Genomic DNA, 16173 nt, shown 5'->3' with positions numbered 1-16173 from the left:
TGCCAGTCGTTTAATTTAGAGTGAAATATTGTAACAACTAACAAATTCCAACCAAGGGAAATAACATCACTCTCGCCGGCTGCTTGAGCTCATTGTGCATTACAGAAGCCAAGTGATTAGCCCCCACCAGCACCCACAAACTTATTTCCAACTAGCACATCAAATGGGCTGTAAATTTTCTTAGGAAGGGCTGCATGACCGTGACAGATTTGGATTCTGACATTTGGGACCCACGAGGAAATAGCCTATCCAAGGTGGTGTCGACTTACTAGCCAGTCAACAAAGGATTCTGCCTACCAGTCATTGGATTGACATCCAACATCTGTCGTGTATCTTCTATCTCTTGTCTTCTTCTTCCTCCAGCCACCCAAACCAAACCACCCCGTCGGCTCTGCCTGCTCCCGCCTCCCATGGCTGGCTGCATCTCCGCCGCCCAACCGTACGTACCCTCCAACGTTGGCCAGTCCCTCCATCTATTCCCCCACACGTCCTGTTATTCTCCGGCGACGCTAGCCCCAACACGCACCCGCACCCGAACCAGTTAACCCTCGTACTCCCCTTCGCCGGCGACTGGACCAGCGCATCTTCCACGGCTCCTGTTCGTTCCGTCCGAGGCCTCGCCATCATCCTCTGCCTTGCGGCCTTAGTTCGCTCGCCGTGCGCAGTGCGCCACCCTCTTGCGTTGTCAACGTCATCAACAACCGAGAGGAACAAGGAGATGATTGTACATGGAGAGGATGACAGTAGGGACCCACCAGCGTCATGGCAGTATGTAAGCAAGTGCCTCTATATTACAAGCCCAAAAATATGGTTCCTCGTAATGGTTGGACATCTGGGGATCACACCATTGTCAACATAGTCAACAAACGAGAGAATTACACTACGGACGGCTCACACCAGGGACCCAGCAGGTCGCGCAGTTTTTTTTTCAGGAACACGCAGTTGTTATTTATACTAGTTTTAGCGACGGATCAGGGTAACAACGGGGCTGTGCGGGGGCTGTGGCCCGTCTAGCCAGGGTTTATTTATGTTTACCACATCATGAGCCCAGTTGTGTTTTTTTCTTGCTGAAAATGGCTAGCCCATTTCTATTTTTTTTAAGAAATACCCAAACGAGGCCTACTTGCTTTATCAGCCCTACTAGGCTGCAAATCTTTCAAGACGAGGAGAGTTACATTCGGTTTGCCCAGAAATGGGTTGTGCATTTTTAAAACACATCAAACTAGGAATTAGTTTCAATTTTTTTTCATTACAAGATTTTAAATTCCATTGATTTTTAAGCGTGGACAATTATTTGTATTTTATATTTATATAAATTATTTTTCAAAATACTTTGAATGTGAATCGATATTTAGGGATTAAAAATAGTTGACCGCACCGAAATATGCAAAAAATTCGTATACTTTTTAACCGTGGCCAAAATATGGGGTGTAATGCTAACAAAAATAAGATGGGCTCCAAAAGAATACTTAAGAATTAGCAAATGGGTTGTACATTATTAGAAATAATGTACACGAGAGCAGTGACTGTTGGATGTCCATCCAACGGCTGTCGTGCTTCTTCAATCTCTGCTTTTCCTGCTCCAGCCACTCAAACAAGCGCCGGCGGGACCGCCTGCTCCCTCCTCCCGTGGCCGGCTATGCTGTCGCACAGGCCTCACCGCCCCACCGTACTCCCATCGCTGGCCTAGCCATCCCTATACTCACCCACACCTGTTGTTATTCTCCGGCGACGGCAGACGAACCAGTAAACCCTTGTACAGTCGTACTCCCCTCCGCGTGGGAAACAACTGTCGAGTCTTCCCTGCCTCCGTGTCGTTCCCTTCCTAGGCCGCGCCGTCATCCACCACCCTGGTGCTCTCAGCGCGGCCTAGTCAACGTGGTCAATGAACGACATCCATCGGAAGTGGACTGTACGTGGAGAGGCTGACAGCTGGGTCCACGGCCGCACGCAAGGAAATGCCTCCTTATTACGCGCAAAATAATGATTCCTCCACCTGACAGCTAGAACCCACGGGAAGGGATTCTGTATTTCACGGAAAAAACGTTCCCCCCACTGACAGGTCGGACCCACCAGCTATATCTTCGCACGCAAGGAAGTGCCTCCTTATGACGCACAAAAACATGAATACCCCCTGCTAGCTGGGACCCACCATAGTGGGTGGCTAACTTGTGGGCCTACTAAGTTGACGGGGACAGAGGGCTTTGTCAACTTAGTCAATATGAACGATTCTAGCCCAAGTGACCGTACGATGTCCATCGAACGGCCATAGTGCTTCTTCAACGTCTGGTCTTCTTGCTCCAGCCGCCCAAAGCAGCGCCGGTCGTGCCGCCTGCTCCTGCCTCCCGTAGCCGGCTGTGCTGTCGTGGAGGCCGCACCGCCCCCGTACTACTCCCACCGCTGGCCAGGCCATCCCTCCACTCACCCACACCCCCTGTTATTCTGCGGCGACGGCAGCCTCACACCGCAGCCGAACCAGTGAACCCTCGTACTCCTCTCCGCGTGGGCATCCACTGCCGTGTCTTCCCCGGCTCCGCGTCATCCCCTTCCTAGGCCTCGCCGTCGTCCACTGCCTTGGTGCTCTTGGCGCGGCGTGGTCAATGTGGTCAACGACCGACTTCCATCGGGAGAGTACTGTACGTTTAGAGGCTGACAGCTGGGTCCATGGCCGCAGCTGGGTCCATGGCCGCCGCTGGGTCCACGGCCACAGCCCAGCTTTTTTGTGATTTGCCAAGTAAGTCGCTTTGTCAGGCCTGTTGGGCTGCAAATCTTTCAAGACGAGGAGAGCTTCATTCCGCTGGCCAAGAAAATGGCCTACAGTAATGAGAAATGGGCTATACATTTTTAAAACACATCAAACTGGCAATTAGTTTCATATTTCTTTTTTTCATTTTGAGATTTTAAATTGCATTGATATTTATGCGTGGACAATTTGTTGGATTTTATATTGACATACATTTTTTTAAATCAGTTTGAATGTGACTCGAAATTTCGCGATTAAAAACAGTTCGGACCGCACCGAAATATGAAAAATATCGTATGATTTTATAACTGTGGCCACAATATGGGCTGTAATGCTAACAAAAAGAATATGGGCTCCAAAAAAACCTTAAGAACTAGCAAATGGCCTGTAAATTATTAGAAATAATGGCAGATGGGTTGTATGTTGTTTTCCAAAGATTTGAGGCTTTCCTGAAAAAAAGGTTGACGCACAAGCAGTGACTGTTGGATTTCCATCCAACGGCCGTCGTGCTTCTTCAATCTCTGCTCTTCCTGCTCCAGCCGCTCAAACAAGCGCCGGCAGGAATGCCTGCTCCCTCCTCCCCGTGGCCGGCTATGCTGCCGCGCAGGCCTCACCGCCCCACCGTACTCCCATCGCTGGCCTAGCCATCCCTCTACTCACACACACCTGTTGTTATTCTTCGGCGATGGCAGACGAACCAGTAAACCCTCGTATAGTCGTACTCCCCTCCGCATGGGAAACAACTGCCGAGTCTTCCCAGCCTCTGTGTCGTTCCCTTCCTAGGACTAGCCATCGTCCACCGCCCTGGTGCTCTCGGCGCGGCCTGGTCAACATGGTCAATGAACGACATCCATCGGAAGTGGACTGTACGTGGAGAGGCTGACAGCTGGGTCCATGGCCGCACGCAAGGAAATGCCTCCTTATTACGCGCAAAATAATGATTCCTCCACCTGACAGCTAGGACCCACGGGAAGGGCTTCTGTATTGGAAAAAATGTTCCCCCCACTGACAGGTCGGACCCACCAGCAATATCTTCGCACGCAAGGAAGTGCCTCCTTATGACGCACAAAAATATGAATACCCCCTGCTAGCTGGGACCCACCATAGTGGTTGGCTAACTTGTGGGCCTACTAAGTTGACGGGGACAGAGGGCTTTGTCAACTTAGTCAATATGAACGATTCTAGCTCCAGTGACCGTACGATGTCCATCCAACGGCCATAGTGCTTCTTCAACCTCTGGTCTTCTTGCTCCAGCCGCCCAAAGCAGCGCCGGTCGTGCCGCCTGCTCCTGCCTCCCGTGGCCGGCTGTGCTGCCGCGGAGGCCTCACCGCCCCCATACTACTCCCACCGCTGGCCAGGCCATCCCTCCACTCACCCACACCCCCTGTTATTCTGCGGCGATGGCAGCCTCACACCGCAGCCGAACCAGAGAACCCTCGTACTCCTCTCCGCGTGGGCATCCACTGCCGCGTCTTCCCCGGCTCCGCGTCGTCCCCTTCCTAGGCGTCGCCGTCGTCCACTACCTTGGTGCTCTCGGCGCAGCGTGGTCAATGTGGTCAACGACCGACTTCTATCGCAAGAGTACTGTACGTGGAGAGGTTGACAGCTGGGTCCATGGCCGCAGCTGGGTCCATGGCCACAGCCCAGCTTTTTTGTGATTTGCCAAGTAAGTCGCTTTGTCAGGCCTGTTGGGTTGTAAATCTTTCAGGACGAGGAGAGCTTCATTTGGCTGGCCGAGAAAATGGCCTATCAGTAATGAGATATGGGCTGTACATTTTTAAAACACATCAAACCGGCAATTAGTTTCAAATTTCTTTTTTTCATTTTGAGATTTTAAATTTCATTGATTTTTATGCGTGGACAATTTGTTGGATTTTGTATTCATATACATTTATTTTTTTAAATCAGTTTGAATGTGACTCGAAATTTCGGGATTAAAAACAGTTCGGAACGCACCGAAATATGCAAAATTTCGTAAAAAAATTTAACCGTGGCCACAATATGGGCTGTAATGCTAACAAAAAGCATATGGGCTCCAAAAAAACCTTAAGAATTAGCAAATGGGCTGTTAATTATTAGAAATAATGGCAGATGGGATGTATGTTGTTTTCCACAGATTTGAGGCTTTCCTAAAAAAAGGTTGATGCACAAGAAGTGACTGTTGGATTTCCATCCAACGGCCGTCGTGCTTCTTCAATCTCTGCTCTTCCTGCTCCAGCCACTCAAACAAGCGCCGGCAGGACTGCCTGCTCCCTCCTCCCCGCGGCCGGCTATGCTGCCGCGCAGGCCTCACCGCCCCACCGTACTCCCATCGCTGGCCTAGCCATCCCTCTACTCACCCACACCTGCTATTATTCTCCGGCGATGGCAGACGAACCAGTAAACCCTCGTACAATCGTACTCCCCTCCACGTGGGAAACAACTGCCGAGTCTTCCCTGCCTCCGTGCCGTTCCCTTCCTAGGCCACGCCGTCGTTCACCGCCCTGGTGCTCTCGGCGCGGCCTGGTCAACGTGGTCAATGAACGACATCCATCGGAAGTGGCCTGTACGTGGAGAGGCTGACAGCTGGGTCCATGGCCGCGCGCAAGCAAATGCCTCCTTATTACGCGCAAAATAATGATTCCTCCACCTGACAGCTAGGACCCACGGTTAGGGCTTCTGTATTTCATGGAAAAACGTTCCCCCCGCTGACAGGTCGGACCCACCAGCTATATCTTCACATGCAAGGAAGTGCCTCCTTATGACGCACTAAAAAATGAATACCCCCTGCTAGGTGGGACCCACCATAGTGGGTGGCTGACTTGTGGGCCTACTAAGTTGACGGGGACAGAGGGCTTTGTCAACTTAGTCAATATGAACGATTCTAGCTCCAGTGACCGTACGATGTCCATCCAACGGCCATAGTGCTTCTTCAACCTCTGGTCTTCTTGCTCCAGCCGCCCAAAGCAGCGCCGGTCGTGCCGCCTGCTCCTGCCTCCCGTGGCCGGCTGTGCTGCCGCGGAGGCCTCACCGCCCCCATACTACTCCCACCGCTGGCCAGGCCATCCCTCCACTCACCCACACCCCCTGTTATTCTACGGCGACGGCAGCCTCACACCGCAGCCGAACCAGAGAACCCTCATACTCCTCTCCGCGTGGGCATCCACTGCCGCGTCTTCCCCGGCTCCGCATCGTCCCCTTCCTAGGCGTCGCCGTCATCCAGTACCTTGGTGCTCTCGGCGCAGCATGGTCAATGTGGTCAACGACCGACTTCTATCGGAAGAGTACTGTACGTGGAGAGGCTGACAGCTGGGTCCATGGCCGCAGCTGGGTCCATGGCCACAGCCTAGCTTTTTTGTGATTTGCCAAGTAAGTCGCTTTGTCAGGCCTGTTGGGTTGTAAATCTTTCAGGACGAGGAGAGCTTCATTTGGCTGGCCGAGAAAATGGTCTATCAGTAATGAGAAATGGGCTGTACATTTTTAAAACACATCAAACCGGCAATTAGTTTCAAATTTCTTTTTTTCATTTTGAGATTTTAAATTTCATTGATTTTTATGCGTGGACAATTTGTTGGATTTTGTATTCATATACATTTATTTTTTTAAATCAGTTTGAATGTGACTCGAAATTTCGGGATTAAAAACAGTTCGGAACGCACCGAAATATGCAAAATTTCGTAAAAAAATTTAACCGTGGCCACAATATGGGCTGTAATGCTAACAAAAAGCATATGGGCTCCAAAAAAACCTTAAGAATTAGCAAATGGGCTGTTAATTATTAGAAATAATGGCAGATGGGATGTATGCTGTTTTCCACAGATTTGAGGCTTTCCTAAAAAAGGTTGACGCACAAGAATTGACTGTTGGATTTCCATCCAACGGCCATCGTGCTTCTTCAATCTCTGCTCTTCCTGCTCCAGCCACTCAAACAAGCGCTGGCAGGACTGCCTGCTCCCTCCTCCCCGCGGCCGGCTATGCTGCCGCGCAGGCCTCACCGCCCCACCGTACTCCCATCGCTGGCCTAGCCATCCCTCTACTCACCCACACCTGCTATTATTCTCCGGCGATGGCAGACGAACCAGTAAACCCTCGTACAATCGTACTCCCCTCCACGTGGGAAACAACTGCCGAGTCTTCCCTGCCTCTGTGCCGTTCCCTTCCTAGGCCTCGCCGTCGTCCACCGCCCTGGTGCTCTCGGCGCGGCCTGGTCAACGTGGTCAATGAACGACATCCATCGGAAGTGGCCTGTACGTGGAGAGGCTGACAGCTGGTCCATGGCCGCACGCAAGGAAATGCCTCCTTATTATGTGCAAAATAATGATTCCTCCACCTGACAGCTAGGACCCACGGTTAGGGCTTCTGTATTTCACAGAAAAAACGTTCCCCCACTGACTGGTCGGACCCACCAGCAATATATTCGCATGCAAGGAAGTGCCTCCTTATGACGCAGTGAACCCTCGTACTCCTCTCCACGTGGGCAACCACTGCCGCGTCTTCCCCGGCTCCGCGTCGTCCCCTTCCTAGGCCTCGCCGTCATCCATTGCCTTGGTGCTCTCGGCGCGGCGTGGTCAATGTGGTCAACGACTGACTTCCATCGGAAGAGTACTGTACGTGGAGAGGCTGACAGCTGGGTCCATGGCCGCCGCTGGGTCCACGGCCACAGCCCAGCTTTTTTGTGATTTGCCAAGTAAGTCGCTTTGTCAGGCCTGTTGGGCTGCAAATCTTTCAAGATGAGGAGAGCTTCATTCGGCTGGCCAAGAAAATGGCCTATCAGTAATGAGAAATGGGTTGTACATTTTTAAAACACATCAAACCGGCAATTAGTTTCAAATTTCTTTTTTTCATTTCGAGATTTTAAATTGCGTTGATTTTTATGCGTGGACAATTTGTTGGATTTTATATTGATATACATTTATTTTTTAAATCAGTTTGAATGTGACTCGAAATTTCGGGATTAAAAATAGTTCGGACCGCACCAAAATATGCAAAATTTCGTAAAAAATTTAACCGTGGCCACAATATGGGCTGTAATGCTAACAAAAAGAATATGGGCTCCAAAAAAACCTTAAGAATTAGCAAATGGGCTGTTAATTATTAGAAATAATGGCAGATGGGCTATATGCTGTTTTCCACAGATTTGAGGCTTTCCTAAAAAAAGGTTGACGCACAAGCAGTGACTGTTGGATTTCCATCCAACGACCGTCGTGCTTCTTCAATCTCTACTCTTCCTGCTCCAGTTGCTCAAACAAGCGCCGGCAGGACTGCCTGCTCCCTCCTCCCCGCGGCCGGCCATGCTGCCGCGCAGGCTTCACCGCCCCACCGTACTCCCATCGCTGGCCTAGCCATCCCTCTACTCACCCACACCTGCTGTTATTCTCCAGCAATGGCAGACAAACCAGTAAACCCTCGTACAGTCCTACTCCCCTCCGTGTGGGAAACAACTGCCAAGTCTTCCCTGCCTCTGTGCGGTTCCCATCATAGGCCTCGCCATCGTCCACCGCCCTGGTGCTCTCGGCGTGGCCTGATCAACATGGTCAATGAACGACATCCATCGGAAGTGGACTGTACGTGGAGAGGCTGACAGCTGGGTCCATGGCCGCACGCAAGGAAATGCCTCCTTCTTACGCGCAAAATAATGATTCCTCCACCTGACAGCTAGGACCCATGGGAAGGGCTTCTGTATTTCATGGAAAAAACGTTCCCCCACTGACAGGTCGGACCCACCAGCAATATCTTCGCACGCAAGGAAGTGCCTCCTTATGACGCACAAACATATGAATACCCCCTGCTAGCTAGGACCCACCGTAGTGGGTGGCTGACTTGTGGGCCTACTAAGTTGACGGGGACAGAGGGCTTTGTCAACTTAGTCAATATGAACAATTCTAGCTCCAGTGACCGTACGATGTCCATCCAACGGCCATAGTGCTTCTTCAACCTCTGGTTTTCTTGCTCCAGCCCCCCAAAGCAGCGCCGGTCGTGCCGCCTGCTCCTGCCTCTCGTGGCCGGCTGTGCTGCCGCGGAGGCCTCACCGCCCCCATACTACTCCCACCGCTGGCCAGGCCATCCCTCCACTCACCCACACCCCCTGTTATTCTCCGGCGACGACAGCCTCACACCACAGCCGAACCAGTGAACCCTCGTACTCCTCTCCACGTGGGCAACCACTGCCGCGTCTTCCCCGGCTCCGCGTCGTCCCCTTCCTAGGCGTCGCCGTCGTCCACTACCTTGGTGCTCTCGGCGCAGCGTGGTCAATGTGGTCAACGACCGACTTCTATCGCAAGAGTACTGTACGTGGAGAGGTTGACAGCTGGGTCCATGGCCGCAGCTGGGTCCATGGCCATAGCCCAGCTTTTTTGTGATTTGCCAAGTAAGTCGCTTTGTCAGGCCTGTTGGGTTGTAAATCTTTCAGGACGAGGAGAGCTTCATTTGGCTGGCCGAGAAAATGGCCTATCAGTAATGAGATATGGGCTGTACATTTTTAAAACACATCAAACCGGCAATTAGTTTCAAATTTCTTTTTTTCATTTTGAGATTTTAAATTTCATTGATTTTTATGCGTGGACAATTTGTTGGATTTTGTATTCATATACATTTATTTTTTTAAATCAGTTTGAATGTGACTCGAAATTTCGGGATTAAAAACAGTTCGGAACGCACCGAAATATGCAAAATTTCGTAAAAAAATTTAACCGTGGCCACAATATGGGCTGTAATGCTAACAAAAAGCATATGGGCTCCAAAAAAACCTTAAGAATTAGCAAATGGGCTGTTAATTATTAGAAATAATGGCAGATGGGATGTATGTTGTTTTCCATAGATTTGAGGCTTTCCTAAAAAAAGGTTGATGCACAAGAAGTGACTGTTGGCTTTCCATCCAACGGCCGTCGTGCTTCTTCAATCTCTGCTCTTCCTGCTCCAGCCACTCAAACAAGCGCCGGCAGGACTGCCTGCTCCCTCCTCCCCGCGGCCGGCTATGCTGCCGCGCAGGCCTCACCGCCCCACCGTACTCCCATCGCTGGCCTAGCCATCCCTCTACTCACCCACACCTGCTATTATTCTCCGGCGATGGCAGACGAACCAGTAAACCCTCGTACAATCGTACTCCCCTCCACGTGGGAAACAACTGCCGAGTCTTCCCTGCCTCCGTGCCTTTCCCTTCCTAGGCCTCGCCGTCGTTCACCGCCCTGGTGCTCTCGGCGCGGCCTGGTCAACGTGGTCAATGAACGACATCCATCGGAAGTGGCCTGTACGTGGAGAGGCTGACAGCTGGGTCCATGGCCGCACGCAAGCAAATGCCTCCTTATTACGCGCAAAATAATGATTCCTCCACCTGACAGCTAGGACCCACGGTTAGGGCTTCTGTATTTCATGGAAAAACGTTTCCCCCGCTGACAGGTCGGACCCACCAGCTATATCTTCACATGCAAGGAAGTGCCTCCTTATGACGCACTAAAAAATGAATACCCCCTGCTAGGTGGGACCCACCATAGTGGGTGGCTGACTTGTGGGCCTACTAAGTTGACGGGGACAGAGGGCTTTGTCAACTTAGTCAATATGAACGATTCTAGCTCCAGTGACCGTACGATGTCCATCCAACGGCCATAGTGCTTCTTCAACCTCTGGTCTTCTTGCTCCAGCCGCCCAAAGCAGCGCCGGTCGTGCCGCCTGCTCCTGCCTCCCGTGGCCGGCTGTGCTGCCGCGGAGGCCTCACCGCCCCCATACTACTCCCACCGCTGGCCAGGCCATCCCTCCACTCACCCACACCCCCTGTTATTCTACGGCGACGGCAGCCTCACACCGCAGCCGAACCAGAGAACCCTCATACTCCTCTCCGCGTGGGCATCCACTGCCACGTCTTCCCCGGCTCCGCATCGTCCCCTTCCTAGGCGTCGCCGTCGTCCACTACCTTGGTGCTCTCGGCGCAGCATGGTCAATGTGGTCAACGACCGACTTCTATCGGAAGAGTACTGTACGTGGAGAGGCTGACAGCTGGGTCCATGGCCGCAGCTGGGTCCATGGCCACAGCCCAGCTTTTTTGTGATTTGCCAAGTAAGTCGCTTTGTCAGGCCTGTTGGGTTGTAAATCTTTCAGGACGAGGAGAGCTTCATTTGGCTGGCCGAGAAAATGGCCTATCAGTAATGAGAAATGGGCTGTACATTTTTAAAACACATCAAACCGGCAATTAGTTTCAAATTTCTTTTTTTCATTTTGAGATTTTAAATTTCATTGATTTTTATGCGTGGACAATTTGTTGGATTTTGTATTCATATACATTTATTTTTTTAAATCAGTTTGAATGTGACTCGAAATTTCGGGATTAAAAACAGTTCGGAACGCACCGAAATATGCAAAATTTCGTAAAAAAAATTAACCGTGGCCACAATATGGGCTGTAATGCTAACAAAAAGCATATGGGCTCCAAAAAAACCTTAAGAATTAGAAAATGGGCTGTTAATTATTAGAAATAATGGCAGATGGGATGTATGCTGTTTTCCACAGATTTGAGGCTTTCCTAAAAAAAGGTTGACGCACAAGAATTGACTGTTGGATTTCCATCCAACGGCCATCGTGCTTCTTCAATCTCTGCTCTTCCTGCTCCAGCCACTCAAACAAGCGCCGGCAGGACTGCCTGCTCCCTCCTCCCCGCGGCCGGCTATGCTGCCGCGCAGGCCTCACCGCCCCACCGTACTCCCATCGCTGGCCTAGCCATCCCTCTACTCACCCACACCTGCTATTATTCTCCGGCGATGGCAGACGAACCAGTAAACCCTCGTACAATCGTACTCCCCTCCACGTGGGAAACAACTGCCGAGTCTTCCCTGCCTCCGTGCCGTTCCCTTCCTAGGCCTCGCCGTCGTCCACCGCCCTGGTGCTCTCGGCGCGGCCTGGTCAACATGGTCAATGAACGACATCCATCGGAAGTGGCCTGTACGTGGAGAGGCTGACAGCTGGGTCCATGGCCGCACGCAAGGAAATGCCTCCTTATTATGTGCAAAATAATGATTCCTCCACCTGACAGCTAGGACCCACGGTTAGGGCTTCTGTATTTCACAGAAAAAACGTTCCCCCACTGACTGGTCGGACCCACCAGCAATATATTCGCATGCAAGGAAGTGCCTCCTTATGACGCAGTGAACCCTCGTACTCCTCTCCACGTGGGCAACCACTGCCGCGTCTTCCCCGGCTCCGCGTCGTCCCCTTCCTAGGCCTCGCCGTCATCCATTGCCTTGGTGCTCTCGGCGCGGCGTGGTCAATGTGGTCAACGACTGACTTCCATCGGAAGAGTACTGTACGTGGAGAGGCTGACAGCTGGGTCCATGGCCGCCGCTGGGTCCACGGCCACAGCCCAGCTTTTTTGTGATTTGCCAAGTAAGTCGCTTTGTCAGGCCTGTTGGGCTGCAAATCTTTCAAGATGAGGAGAGCTTCATTCGGCTGGCCAAGAAAATGGCCTATCAGTAATGAGAAATGGGTTGTACATTTTTAAAACACATCAAACCGGCAATTAGTTTCAAATTTCTTTTTTTCATTTCGAGATTTTAAATTGCGTTGATTTTTATGCGTGGACAATTTGTTGGATTTTATATTGATATACATTTATTTTTTAAATCAGTTTGAATGTGACTCGAAATTTCGGGATTAAAAACAGTTCGGACCGCACCAAAATATGCAAAATTTCGTAAAAAATTTAACCGTGGCCACAATATGGGCTGTAATGCTAACAAAAAGAATATGGGCTCCAAAAAAACCTTAAGAATTAGCAAATGGGCTGTTAATTATTAGAAATAATGGCAGATGGGCTATATGCTGTTTTCCACAGATTTGAGGCTTTCCTAAAAAAAGGTTGACGCACAAGCAGTGACTGTTGGATTTCCATCCAACGACCTTCGTGCTTCTTCAATCTCTGCTCTTCCTGCTCCAGTTGCTCAAACAAGCGCCGGCAGGACTGCCTGCTCCCTCCTCCCCGCGGCCGGCTATGCTGCCGCGCAGGCTTCACCGCCCCACCGTACTCCCATCGCTGGCCTAGCCATCCCTCTACTCACCCACACCTGCTGTTATTCTCCAGCAATGGCAGACGAACCAGTAAACCCTCGTACAGTCCTACTCCCCTCCGCGTGGGAAACAACTGCCAAGTCTTCCCTGCCTCTGTGCGGTTCCCATCATAGGCCTCGCCATCGTCCACCACCCTGGTGCTCTCGGCGTGGCCTGATCAACATGGTCAATGAACGACATCCATCGGAAGTGGACTGTACGTGGAGAGGCTGACAGCTGGGTCCATGGCCGCACGCAAGGAAATGCCTCCTTCTTACGCGCAAAATAATGATTCCTCCACCTGACAGCTAGGACCCATGGGAAGGGCTTCTGTATTTCATGGAAAAAACGTTCCCCCACTGACAGGTCGGACCCACCAGCAATATCTTCGCACGCAAGGAAGTGCCTCCTTATGACGCACAAACATATGAATACCCCCTGCTAGCTAGGACCCACCGTAGTGGGTGGCTGACTTGTGGGCCTACTAAGTTGACCGGGACAGAGGGCTTTGTCAACTTAGTCAATATGAACAATTCTAGCTCCAGTGACCGTACGATGTCCATCCAACGACCATAGTGCTTCTTCAACCGGTCTTCTTGCTCTAGCCGCCCAAAGCAGCGCCGGTCGTGCCGCCTGCTCCTGCCTCCCGTGGCCGGCTGTGCTGCCGCGGAGGCCTCACCGCCCCCATACTACTCCCACCGCTGGCCAGGCCATCCCTCCACTCACCCACACCCCCTGTTATTCTGCCGCGACGACAGCCTCACACCACAGCCGAACCAGTGAACCCTCGTACTCCTCTCCGCGTGGGCATCCACTGCCGTGTCTTCCCCGGCTCCGCGTCATCCCCTTCCTAGGCCTCGCCGTCGTCCACTGCCCTGGTGCTCTCGGCGCGGCGTGGTCAATGTGGTCAACGATCGACTTCCATAGGAAGGGTACTGTACGTGGAGAGGTTGACAGCTGGGTCCACGGCCACAGCCCAGCTTTTTTGTGATTTGCCAAGTAAGTCGCTTTGTCAGGTCCGTTGGGCTGCAAATCTTTCAAGACGAGGAGAGCTTCATTCGGCTAGCTGAGAAAATGGCCTATCAGTAATGAGAAATGGGATGTACATTTTTAAAACACATCAAACCAGCAATTAGTTTCAAATTCCTTTTTTCATTTTGAGATTTTAAATTGCATTGATTTTTATGCATGGACAATTTGTTGGATTTTATATTGATTTTACATTTATTTTTAAAATCAGTTTGAATGTGACTCGAAATTTCGGGATTAAAAATAGTTCGGACCGCACCGAAATATGCCAAATTTCGTATAATTTTTTAATCGTGGCCACAATATGGGCTGTAATGCTAACAAAAAGAATATGGGGTCCAAAAGAACCTTCAGAATTAGCAAATGGGCTCTAAATTATTAGAAATAATGGCAGATGGGCTGTATGATGTTTTCCACAGATTTGAGGCTTTCCTAAAAAAAAGGTTGACGCACAAGCAGTGACTGTTGGATTTCCATTCAACGGCCGTCATGCTTCTTCAATCTCTGCTCTTCCTGCTCCAGCCGCTCAAACAAGCGCCGACGGGACTGCCTGCTCCCTCCTCCTCGCGGCCGGCTGTGCTGCCGCGCAGGCCTCACCGCCCACCCTACTCCCATCGCTGGCCTAGCCAGCCCTCTACTCACCCACACCTGCTGTTATTCTCCGGCGATGGCAGACGAACCAGTGAACCCTCGTACAGTCATACTCCCCTCCGCGTGGGAAACAGCTGCCGAGTCTTCCCTGCCTCCGTGTTGTTCCCTTCCTAGGCCTCGCCGTCGTCCACCGCCTTGGTGCTCTCGGCGCGGCATGGTCAACGTGGTCAACGACCGACATGCATCTGAAGTGGACTGTACGTGGAGAGGCTGACAGTTGGGTCCATGGTCGCACACAAGGAAATGCCTCCTTATTATGCGCAAAATAATGATTGCTCCACCTGACATCTAGGAACCACTGAAAGGGCCTCTGTATTTCGTGAAAAAAACATTACCGCCGCTGACATCGTGGACCCACCAGCTATATCTTCGCACGCAAGGAAGTGCCTCCTTATTACGCACAAAAAATGAATACTCCCCCTGCTAGCTGGGCCCAGTATAGTGGCAGGGTGACTTGTGGGCCTACTAAGTTGACTGGGACGAAAGGCTTTGTCAGCTTAGTCAATATGCACGATTCTAGCTCCACTGACCGTACGATGTCCATCCAATGGCCGTAGTGCTTCTTCAACCTCTCGTCTTCTTGCTCCAGCCGCCCAAACTAGCGGTTGTCGTGCCTCGTGCTCCTGCCTCCCGTGGCCGACTACGATGCGGCGGAGGCCTCACCGTCCCCTACTAGTCCCACCGCTGGCTAGGCCATCCCTCTACTCACCCACACCCCCTGTTATTCGGCGGCGACGGCAGCCTCACACCGCAGCAAACCAGTGAACACTCATATTCCTCTACGCGTGGGCATCCACTGCCGCGTCTTCCCCGGCTCCGCGTCGTCCCCTTCCTAGGCCTCGCCGTCGTCCACCACCCTGGTGCTCTCGGTGCGGCGTGGTCAACGTGGTCAAGGAACGGCATCCATCGGACGTGGACTGTACGTGGAGAGGCTCACAGCTGGGTCCACGGCCGCAGCAAGGAAGTGCCTCCTTATTACGTGCAAAATAATTATTCCTCCACCTGACAGCGAGGACCCATCGGACGGGCCACCGTATTTCGTGAAATAAACGTTTCCCCCTGACTACTGGGACCCACCAGCTACATCTTCGCACGCGAGGAAGTGCGTACGGGCAAAAAAACGATTGGCCCCCTGACTGCTGGGACCCACCAGCTACATCTTCGCACGCAAGGAAGTGCGTGATAGTCGGGACCCACCTGGTCGAAGCATACGTAGCATTGTCATTCTGGTCGCGAACGTGTACGTACATACTGGTCGATGTAGAGGCGCGCACGTGTCGTAGTAGAGGCGCGCACGTAGCATGTACACGTATGTACAGCGGCCAGTGTGCAAGAAAAAAATAATGCCACGTATGTACATACGGGCAGGGTCTCGAACGCCTACTCACGCATACATACGGCCAGGGCTCGTGTACATGGCTGGGTCGGAACGGAGAAACAGCGTCGTCGTCGTGTTCATGGGGAGCCAACCGGCTGGGTCGGAACGGAATGCGTCGTCGTGTTCATCGGGAGGGCTTGGACAGAACAGCCGATGGAAACGAGGCCTGGCGTACAGAACGGAGGAAACGGCCTTGTGTTCGACCGGCCACGTTCGAAACGGGATCCTGTTCATCGGGAGGAGTCTGGCGTACCGCAAAACGGAGGAAACGGACCTCCTACGGTCGAAACGGGGGTCCTGCTGATTGGGAGGGGTGTGGTGTACTGCAAAATGGTGGAAACGTACTTGTGTTGGAGCGCTACGG

The sequence above is a fragment of the Triticum aestivum genome, chromosome 2D (assembly GCF_018294505.1).
Source record: "Triticum aestivum cultivar Chinese Spring chromosome 2D, IWGSC CS RefSeq v2.1, whole genome shotgun sequence".
In the NCBI taxonomy this organism is placed as follows: Eukaryota; Viridiplantae; Streptophyta; class Magnoliopsida; order Poales; family Poaceae; genus Triticum; species Triticum aestivum.
The sequence above is the reverse complement of the archived record's forward strand: the minus strand, read 5'-3'. Positions refer to the sequence as shown.